Consider the following 12,150-nt stretch of genomic DNA (forward strand, 5'->3'; position numbering starts at 1 on the left):
CATATTGTTATTATTGTGCCCCATAGAAACCCACTATTGTTATTATTGTGCCCTTACATTATTATTGTTATGTCGGCTCTTATTATATTATGACCCCTTAGACTCCTAAATATAGAAAGAAGGTCTTGTCATTTGTATCATCCAAGAATTGTTCATTTTTGGAATGTAAAGGAGGTTTCCCCCTTGAAGAGGCTGAATTCTAAGGTGTTGATCTATCTTTTCTATCTTTTTGTGAGCTGGTTTCATAACATTTGGTATCAGAGCTTTGGATTCTAGGGTTTCGTTGCTCCAAACAGGTCATTGTGGAATTTTCGCTATAACATTTTTTCTGCAACGTTTCAGAAGCTAAAAGAAAAACCCATTTGAGAGGAAATCTCGCTGAACCTCGGGTCCGAATTTCAGATCTTGTCTCGCTATATTTGAGGATATATGATCTGAGGAAGTTAGGGTTTTTGCAAGCTCCAGAATTTCATCTAAAATAGGTCATCGTGGAATTTTCGCTATAACTTTTTCGCTACAAAGTTTCAGAACCTAAACAAAAAACCCATTTGAGAAGAAATCGGTCTGAACCTTGGGTCCAAATTTCAGATCTTGTCTCGCTATATTTTCGGATATATGATCTGAGGAATTTAGGGTTTTTGCAGACTCCCGAATTACATCCTAAATAGGTGACCTTGGGAAAATCGTCATAACTTTCTCTCTGAGCATCAGATTGAAATTTCGTAAGAAGTTAAAGAAAGAGGACGGACTGTATTTTGTTTGGGTATAATTTTCAGAACCTAAGATTGAAAAAGTGACATGTGGCATGTCGTACAAGTTCACTCTACTGAACTAGTCTATAATTAGGTCATCGCGGGAGATTGGGAATAAATCTTTCTTTAGGAATCCAATTGCGATCAAACTTGTGGAGTTAGAAAGAAGACTCAAAGGGCTATTATAGACCAAAATTTTAGAACTTAAAGATCTGAAATTACAAAGTTACGGTCGTTTCAAGATCGAGCTCCTAAAATCAATAAAAAGCGAGATGAGGAAGTTTGATGGAAAGGATCCGGTAAATTGGATACTACAGATGGAAAAATATTTTGATCTACATGGTGTACCACTGTTACAAAAGGTACGTATTGCATCTAATTATTTAGAACCGAATCAATTTTTATGGTATAAAGGGCTTTGTTCTCGTAAACCACTTGTCACGTGGTCAATTTTCACGGAGGAAATGATAACACATTATGAGGATACAAAGAGAAACACCTTCTTTAGCCAATTGATAAATCTCAAACAAAAGGGTTCAATGGCAGAGAACATTGAGGACTTCCAAAAATTGAATATAAGGGTAAATGATATTCCAGAGAAGAAAATGGTATAAATCTCAAACAAAAGGGTTCAATGGCAGAGAACATTGAGGACTTCCAAAAATTGAATATAAGGGTAAATGATATTCCAGAGAAGAAAATGGTTGATGTCTTCATAGGGACTTTAAAGGATAACATTCAACACGAGTTTCGTCTTTGGGAACCTAATTCAGTTGAGAAGGAATTCACGTTGGCAAGAAAAATTGAAAGCAAAATTATGGAAACAAGGAATCCCACCACTCACGACTATAATTATGGAAGTGTTTTTTCTCCTAGCCTTCCACAATCTACAAGGTTTACACCTCAACAATTGGAAGAAAAAAGGGAAAAAGGGCTTTGTTACAACTGTGATAGCAAATACACTAAAGGTCATAAGTGTGCTGAGAAGAAATTATTTTACATAGATTATGAAGAGGAGGTAGAAAAGGATCAAGAAACTTCAAAAGAAGAGGACATACACCAAGAACCCACCCCAGAGAAAGAAGAAATGAATCCGACCATATCTTGTAAAGCATTGGAAAGAATTACCACTCCCCAAACTCTCAAGATAGAAGGACATATCAAGAAGAAAAAGGTTCAAGAATTGAAAGATCACATCGAGAAAGAAGAAATAAATCCGACCATATCTTGTAATGCATTGGTCAGAATTACCACTCCTCAAACTATCAATATAGAAGGACATATCAAGAAGAGAAATGTTCAAGAAGTGAAAGATCACATCGAGCATCAAGAAATGAATCTGATCATATCTTGTAATACATTGGAAGAAATTACCACTCCTCAAACTATCAAGATAGAAGGACATATCAAGAAGAAAAAGGTAATAGTGTTGTTTGATTCGTGCAATACCCATAATTTTATTCATTGTAAGATAGCCAAGGAATTGAATTGCTTCCTATATCCAGCACCAAAGTGTCGAGTGATGGTTTCAAGTGGAGGAACCATAAATTGCTCTGGAAAGTGCCATAATATCAAGATATCCATGGGAGAATATGTATTGAATAGCACAATGCTTTCCATTCCAATGGGTGGTTTTGATGTTTTACTAGGAGTCCAATGGCTGGGAAAAGGTCCTCTTCTTTGTTTCATTCAATGTAGGTAAGATCTAGCGCTAATGACTACATGTATGGTTTCGGTCATGGCTCCGCTGGTACATTGATGGAATGCTTGCTCCCTAATGCCATGGTCTTTTCCAAGCTGGAATGCATGATCCAGAGCTGGTAGTAATCGATAGCCAGAACCAATAGCAGCTTGTCTTTTGGCTTGATAAAGGACTTGCTATTATTTCCACCCAAAACGCGGGATAACAGGAGGTTATGGGTTTGCGAAGGGTAAGAGATCAAGTTATAGTGTGACATCCAGTAGGCCATCATTATAGTTTGGGTATTGTAGCTTTTAATTTTCAAGAACTTTTCTTGAAATCTTTTTGGGAAGGAAAGGAAGTTGAATTGAGGGGTATCGAAGGGAAACCATGAAAGATAATCAACTCTAACAGCATGACAACGCTTCTAAATAAAGAAAAATGGGGCGTAATTGCACAATTATGTTCACTAGAGGATCCCACATCGAAATCATGTATTTCTCCAGATCTCCAAAACGTTTTGGACAATCATTCCAAGGTATTTGAGACTCCCAAAGGCCTCCCACCTATTCATGATCATGATCATGCTATTAATTTGATTCTAGGAAGTGTTCCTCCAAACATCAAGCCTTACAAATATCCATATGCCCAAAGGAGTGGGAACTCATTCAAAAATTGTAGAAGATCCCAGTTCAAACAGTATTGCGAGAACTTGACAAGGAAGTAAAAATCATATTGGAACCTGAAGCAGTCACAGAATCGAGAAATCGACAGCTACGAAATAGATCAATTTCAGAGTATCTCATCAAGTGGAAGAACTTACCCGCTGAAGATTCCACATGGGAGGACAAGAATTTATACAAAAGCATCAAGAACTACTTAAGCGTTGAGGACAACACTTTTTGAAGGAGAGGGGCATGTTAGGTCCCTATACTACTAGTGTAACCCCTTATTGTTATCAGTACAACCCCCTTATTATATTTTTGTGCCCATGTAGTCCCCATATTGTTATTATTGTGCCCCATAGAAGCCCACTATTGTTATTATTGTGCCCTTACATTATTATTTTTATGTCGGCTCTAATTATATTATGACCCCTTAGACTCCTATATATAGAAAGGAGGTCTTGTCATTTGTATCATCCAAGAATTGTTCATTTGTGTAATGTAAAGGAGGTTTCCCCCTCGAAGAGGCTGAATTCTAAGGCATTGATCTATCTTTTCTATCTTTTTGTGAGCTAGTTTCATAACATTCTACATCTGAACTGTTTCATTTATTGTAATGCATAATCTATTAATGGAAATGTGTTGTATATGCTGATTAACGTTGTCTCACCTGTGTAGATTGCTCTCCCGAACATTAGACAGACCTTTCACATGAAGCTTGTTGTAACAACCGTTGCACTCATTTGGATTGATCCGTTGAGTGTTGTACATGTTATCTTACCTTGCATGTTGTGACCGCCACATCCGTGTGGACGACTCCTCTGGAAGCTGCGCATGTCCTATTGTTTTGTGTGTTCCTAGCAGTGTTGGGATTGCTCCCAATCGACTTGGAACTCACTCTCACCCTCTCCCTCGACAATGAAAGAACCATTGACACAAGTGACACATACACTCACCAGGCACGCGAACCTCACTTCTCGAAGACAAAGCAAACCACTCGCCTATGCTGACAAGCAAGAGTTGAGGTAGATCTTTAAGATAATGGAAACTAGGCTATCTTACCGGATGGGACTCCTACACCAAACGATGTGAGGTCTAGTTGGGACTTCATACCAGGGAGATCCCCTGACGTTGGTGGGTCCAGCACCGTCAACAATTCCCTTAGTCATTTATGTCTTGGTTTATCCCGTGAGATCCCACATTCATGCTTGGAATATGGCATGAGGGTGATTGGCTGAAAGAAATATTTGGTTAAGCCCAATCTATAGTTAGGTGGTACATGGAAGTCACTAACTTGGTTGGATTTTTCATATGTTAATAAGAGTTAATTTCCTCTTTTATTTTATGAGTAAATTTTCTTGTTATGATGTGGCTTTGATGGTTGTTCTATCGTTATTAGTTATCTGTTTATATGTTGGTTATAAACATGGTTTTATGGCAGATTCTAGTTATGGCTCTTATCATGTTTTGATTGGTAAATGAATGGTTATTGAATGCATGACCTAATAGATGTTATTGCAACTAATGTGAGAGGGAATTAGACCTTCTTGATGATTCTTAGATAAGTTTCAGATATCTATGTTCAGATATGCATTCATGACCTATAGATTTCATGTTCACCATGTGTTTGACGAAATTTATGTCATGGTTAGGCCTGATTAGGTCAAGTTCTTGTCTAAGTTTTGTGTTAACGGATTTTTCCTAGTGTGAATATTCATTCTGGAAAGCTTTATCAAGTTTTGGGCATAGGTATGGATCCTAGCCCTGAAAAAGTGGCTCAAATTCCAAGGTCGCATGCACAAAATTAAGAATTCTAGACTACAGTCACTAGGAGGTAGGGTTATCCATGCGAATGGAGGGTTATAGTCACTGACTTTCCTTTTTATGCAAGCAACTAGGAGTCCAAATCACTAAAAAGGCAAGCTAACTCAAGGTTATGGCACCTAGAGTGGTTGTTTGGCTCTTAGGGGTCTTGTAGCTCCTGAGGAAGGTCAATAAAGTTTCGGTTTGTTGATTCCACTTCCTTAACTGTACTTAGGAGGTTGATTCATGTCATAGTATCCCTCAACTCATGTTTACCCCGGCAGGCTAGTGAAAGTGGGTAAATGTGGGAGGTGGCATTATAGATTGGTATTAAAGCATGGTTCAAACGCTTGGACTGGAAGAGCTAGTTGCATGTTGTTATGCATGCATTGTCATGGTTATGGTTGTCATGCATGAGGTCATGGTATGCAATTGGTATTGTCATGCATGATGTCAACATATTGATATGATTATGATTATACATGTATCGTTGTAATGTGCATTGATTTTGTAGATGAGATAACCTCCTCTAAACATTATTGAGGTATGATTTTGATTATGGTATATATTTGGTTTATTTGACATGGCATGCTTGCAGGAAGAAGAGAATCAAAGATGACGAGAAAAATGGTAGACTACAGTTCATGTGACTCTCCCTATAGATCAGTTGGGTAGCAAGGAGATGAGTATTCTCCTGATATAGCAGATACATTGAGGAGTTTGAGGGTAGATATCAGAAGTTGCAAGGAAGACAATGACAGGTTGGTTGAGGCTCAGGAAAGACTTGCAAGGGCTCAGGAAAAGTAGGCAGAGGTCAATGTAGTCATCCTTTAGAGTTTGTCAGACTTGTAGAGATAGGGACAACTGAGGATTAGTTAAGAATAGGAAGAGAAGACTAATGGGGCATATGGTAGCAGGTCTCAGTTAGGATACAGGTTGGATAGAGGGGACACAGTTAGAGGTGGAAGATCATTGGATACACCTGATAGGAGGATTGGTATGTATGGGTTTCATTCTAGTTCCTCATCTAGGAGACATCATCACCATCATCACCACCATCATCCTTATAGGAGTGAATACTTTCCAGAGGAGTTCAAGAAAGTCAAGCCTCCTACATTTGATGGAGAGATGAAGAAGTTAGAAGATGCAGAGGCATGGTTGCTTGGGATGAAGAAATTATTCAGATTGCATAACTATTTAGAGAACATGAAAGCCAAGATAGCCACCTTTAGTCTTAAAGGGAAAGCAGATATCTAGTGGGAATATGTGAAGAATGTCAGAGGCATTCGAGAAGAAGAGTTGATTTGGGATGATTCGAGAGACTCTTCAAGAAGAAGTACTTATATGAAAGATATTACGACGACAAATCTAAGGAGTTTTATGAGCTGCAAATGGGTTCTATAATAGATGATGAATATATTATCAGGTTCCTAGAGTTGTTGAGGTATGTTCCTTACCTCAAGGATGAGAAAGAAAAGATTCAAAGGTTCATCAGTGGGTTGCCAATAACATATAGAGACCAGATTTAGTTTGACGAGCCTTTGTCGCTAGAGGAAGCCATCACGAAACTGAAGCATTGGTATGAGCAATCAAAGCATAAAGCTGAGCCTAAGCGTGAATTGAAGGGGAATGAGAAAGCTAATGAGAAGTGACCACCGAATTAGGGAAGACCTCAGGATGAAGGTGAGAAAGAAAACATTGCTCCTTACAAGAAGTTTAATGCAGTTAAGAAGGGTCATGGGTCCCAACCTGAAGAGAAACAAAATAGAGGTTATGGTAGGGGACCATTATAGTGTTGGATTTATGGTAAAGATCATCGCAAGAAGGATTTTCCATTGTACCAGGGTGGCAAACCTTAGATATACAATGCTCAAGAGGTGCAGACAGTTGGGGATGTTGGTCATAACATTCCTCTTATTCATGAAGTTGTGGATAACAAACAGATAGATCACGAGGCATCCATTATTGAGATGGAAGGTAAGCTCTGTGATTGAGTTGTTTCTATTTTGATTGACCCTGTATCCAATTATAGTTATGTTAATCCTGACCTAGTGGATAAGTGTGGTTTGAGAAAAGAAGTGCATGCAGAGTCTTGGTTGGTGCAGTTGGCTACATGTACTAAGAAGAGAGTTCATCATTGGGTAAGAGCTTGTGCATTTGAGTAGAATGGTATTCGTATATCAACACACCTAAATGTGCTTCCATTGCGATCATATAGTATGATTTTGGGTATGGATTGGATGTACCTCCACAAGACCAAAGTAGATTGTTACAACAAGGCTATTGAGTTCCTGGATGATAATGGGAAAAAGAGAATCTTGTAGGGAAAGAAGAAGCCTACACTGGTGACAATGGTTACAACTATACAGGCAAAGTGCAATTGAAAGAAAGGGTGTGTATTATTTGCAGTTCATTTTTCAAGTGACAAGGGTAAGGATGTTGAGGATGCAGAAGTCCTCAAGAGGTACCCTATATTGCATCAATTTCAAGATGTATTTCCAATAGATATTTCAGAGTTGTCTCCCCACAAGGAAGTGGACTTTTCTATTGAGTTGGTACCAGGGGTAGCACCAACATCAAAGACACCTTATAGGATGAGCACTTTGGAGCTAGTGGAATTGAAGTTGCAGTTGAAGGAAATGCTTAACAAGGGATACATTAGACCAAGTGTATCGCCTTGGGGTGCACCGGTATTGTTCATGAAGAAGAACGATGGTACTCTCATATTGTGTATTGATTATAGGTAGTTGAACAAGGTGATGATCAAGAACATGTATCCATTGCCAAGGATTGATGACTTGTTTGACGAGTTGAAGGGAGTAGTGTTCTCAAAGATTGATTTGAGATCAGGATAGTATCAAGTACGCATCAAAGAAGAGGATATCTACAAGATTACTTTCTGGACCATGTATGGGCATTATGAGTTTGTTCCTTTCGGTTTAACTAATGCTCCAACTACTTTCATGTGCTTGATGAATAATGTGTTGTGTCCTTATCTGGAAAAGTTTGTGATAGTATTCATTGATGATATATTGATATATTCTAAGAATGAGGAAGAGAATTTATAACATTTAGCAGTAGTATTGATATTGCTAAGAGAGCATCAGTTGTATGCCAAGCTTAGTAAATGCAATTTCCTTCAGATAGAGGTACATTACTTGGGACATATTGTTTCCAAGGAAGGCATAACAGTGGATCCAGAAAAGATCAGAGCTATCATGAAATGGGAAACTCCTAGAAATGTGGATGAGGTCAGATCATTCATGGGGTTAGCAGGTTACTACATGCGGTTCATCAAGATCTTCTCGCAGATTTCATATCCTATTAGATCATTGCATATGGAAGGAAATAAATTTGAATGGACATAGGAATGAGTAGCTAATTTTGAGCAGTTGAAGCAATATTGATTGGAACGGATATGTTGGCAGAGATGGAACATGGAATGCATCTTATCAAGAAGAATATAAAGGTAACACATGATATACATAAGAGTTATGTAGATCAACACCGAGCATTTAAGGAGTTTCAAGTTTGGGAGCATGTGTACTTGCGCATCAAGCCCAAGAAGAGCTCCTTGAGGATTGGGTCATGTGTGAAGTTGGCACCTCGAAATTGTGGGCCTTTCAAGATCCTTGAGAGGATTGGACCAGTGGCCTACAAACTTGCACTGCCTTTGATAGTGAAATTCCATGATGTTTTCCATGTTTCATTGCTTAAAACGTATGTGAAAGATGTTTATCATGTTATTGATTGGTTTGTATTGCAGGTGGAACCAGAAGGAGAATTCCAACCGAAATCTCAATGCATGTTGCAGCGGAAACAACTCATGCTACGGAATTAAGCAATAGAGTAAATTAAAGTGCAGTTTAAGCACTTTGGGCCCGATGAAGCTACATGGGCGATGGTTGATCAGAGGCAGCCTATGTATCCTTCATTGTTTGCCAGTTGAGGAAAAGGAGTTTTGGTATATGTGTATATGTATATGGATGTAAATACCGCAATGAACTGTGTTCTGAAGCTCCAATAAGCAGTATGGTTGTCATGTTGTTATGTTTGTCATGATGGTTTTGGTTTTGTGCAGGTTGTTCATTGTAAATACTACACCGAGCTAAGTTATAAAGTTCCATGGGTAGATGTTTTGGTTTCAATGACCTTGTTGGTTATAGGTGTCATAGAACACCGAGGACGGTGTTCCCCTAAGGGGGGGGGGATTGTAACAACCCCAAGTTAAAAATTCATGTGATAAAGTTAATAAAGGAAAAATAAGACCAAGGTCATGGGACACGTTTTCCAAGCTAAATGTTGGGCAAAACATTTTAGTGGGCATTACTTGTTGTTTATTATGGCTAAGGGGAAATTGGCAAAGGATTTGAAAAGGAAAAGTGGAAATTATCGACATCTATTTATGAAAATAAAGGAAAATAGGAGAAAATGGAGATGAAAGGTCACAAGCTGCATGTGAAGAGGAAATTGAAGGAAAATAGAGGGAAAATGAAGAAATTATAGGCATCAATAATAAAAAGGCATCAGAGCATAAATTTGGAGCTTTTTGTGAGTTGAGTTTGGAATTGGTTTTAGAAAGGCGAAGAACACCAAGAGGAGAAAGAAAGCAAGCAAGCAAAGGAAGGACAAGAAAGCAAAGGAAAGCAAGTATCAAGCAAGGAAGAGTTGGATCAAGTGGCTTCAACAGGAATACTTGCAGGTAGCAGGTTGCATGTGTGATTTCGTAGTTGATTTTGGCATGCATGGTACATGCATGTGTATATTTGGTTCACTTGTTGTCATTATCATGGGTTTTTCTTGGTTTGACAATGGTTTCAGCCTTGCCTTGCCATTTTCAGGTAGCCATGGTGTGATGGGATTCATTCTTGGTTGAGATTTGGATTGCCGGAAGGTTTTGGATCTGAGTGAGGTGGTCTTAGGGAAATCCCAATGGTTGGGGGTGGAGACAGTTTTCTTCAGGAAGCCCTCAATAGGTGGGTGCAAATAGGAAAATTCCTCAAGGGATGGTGGATGAATTTTGAGGCATCCAAGCTTGGTTTGGTTTTCTGATCTCATGAAAGATTTAGGTGAGATCATGGTAGTGTGAGGGTGGAGGTGGTTTAACCTCTGGATTCCCTTGGTTGTTTATGTATTGGTTTATCCCATGAGATCCCACATTCATGCTTGGAATATGGCACGGGGGTGATTGGATGAAAGAAAGATTTGGTTCAGCTCAATCTATGGTTGGGTGGTACGTGGAAGTCCCTGACTTGGTTGGCTTTTGCATATGTTAATAAGAGCTATTTTCCTCTTGTATTTTATGAGTAAATGTACTTGTTATGATGTGGCTTTGATGGTTGTTTTATCATTGTTATTTATCTGGTTATATGTTGGTTATAAACATGGTTTTATGACAAATTCTAGTTATGGCTCTTATCATGTTTTGATTGGTAAATGAATGGTTATTGAATGCATGACCTAATAGATGTTATTGAAAATATTGTGAGAGGGCATTAGACCTTCTTGATGATTCTTAGATAAGTTTCAAAAATCTATGTTTATATATGCATTCATGACCTGTAGATTGCATGTTCACCATGTGTTTGACATAATATTTGTCATGTTTAGGCCTAGTTAGGACAATTTCTTGTCAAAGTTTTGTGTTAATGGCTTTGTCATAATGTCATTCATCAGTATGGAAAGTTTTATCAAGTTCTAGGCAAAGGTCTAGATCCTAGCCCTGAAAAAGTGGCTCAGATTCTAGGTTCGTAGGCACAGTACTGGGAATTCTACACTGCAGTCACTAGGAAGTAGGGTTATCCATGCAACTAGAGGGTTATGGTCATTGTATTGCCTTGTTATTCAAGTGACTGGGAGTCCATATCACTAAAAAAGGCAAGTTAACTCAGGGTTATGCACCTCGAGTGGTTGTTTGGCTCCTCGGGGCCATGTAGCTCCCGAGGAAGGTCAATATTAGTTTTAGTTTGTCAATTCCACTTCCTTAACTATACTTAGGAGGTTGAGTCATGTCATAGTAGCCCTCAACTCATGTTTACTCCGCCAGGCCGGTGAAAGAGGGTAAATGTGGGAGGTGACATTACAACCCTAAACGATATTTTTTTAGAAAACGGGAAAACCCATTACTTGCAATAGGGGTTTGTAGTTGAAAGTTGTAGTACTCGGATAGATCTTTCTAGCGAGGTATCGTACATGTCAAACAAAGATCATATGCCAAAGTTACGACCCCGGGAAGTTGGTGTACCAACTAACCCCAATGGGGCCCACAAACTTTTGGCACTTCATCTCCTAGGGTTAGGTTTTTGGAATTTTGGGGTTTTCCCTTGTTTCTCAATAATAAAAGGCCAGCGAACCTCATTGTAACACAGTTCTGAGGCATGTAGCCGCCACATATCTTCTCAGAGATAAGCTACCATTGCCCGAGCCAGTTTATTTCCATTCTACATGTAAACAATTTTCATTATTTTGTTATCAATGAATTGAAGTTCAGTTTTTGTTGTATTTGTGTTTTTGTTTAAATCTATATTTCATTATGTTCTTGCATAAATCTGGATCAGTGGTATCAGAGAAATATTCTCTTTCTCTATTCTTTTGTGCATGTCCCCAACTAGGTCAGGGTATAAGGAGTTAGGGCTTCAACTGGTAGAACCTTTACAAGACCGACCTTGCCGACCTCGACAACCTCCCATGGCGGAAGAAAAGAAATACGAGGGAGCAGGAGATCCTTTCAGAATATTGTTTGAAGAAGCCCTCGAGCGACAAAGGAACGCGGTGACAGACAACTTTGCCTAGATCCTTTGACGGATGCCCACATGCGACACATCTTCATCCAACAACCACCCTAGAGGTGCCACTCCCTTTAAGGTACAAGTCAACTTTGACATTCCCATATTTGAAGGACAGATAAATGCAGATGCCATATATAAATGGTTAAATACGTTGGAAGGATATTTTTCGGTCCATTATTTTTCCAATAAGGAAAATATTACTCTTTCCCTCCTCAAAGTCGCCCACCACGTCAAGGGCTAGTGGGAAACCTACTGTGATCAGAGGGACGAGAGAGAACCCTCATTATTTTCAGCCACTCCCACTTGGAATTCTTTTCAAGATGCCATCAAGGAACAATATTACCTTATTGGTAGCTATGAAGATGAGTTCATGAAATGGACCACACTGTGGCAGAGAAGGGACCAAGATGTGTTAGAGTTCACAAATATTTTTCATACCCTTCGCACAAAGTTGGGTATTA

The sequence above is a fragment of the Pinus tabuliformis genome, chromosome X, assembly GCF_031772625.1.
Source record: "Pinus tabuliformis cultivar Carrire ecotype Pingquan chromosome X, CPIR1, whole genome shotgun sequence".
In the NCBI taxonomy this organism is placed as follows: domain Eukaryota; kingdom Viridiplantae; phylum Streptophyta; class Pinopsida; order Pinales; family Pinaceae; genus Pinus; species Pinus tabuliformis.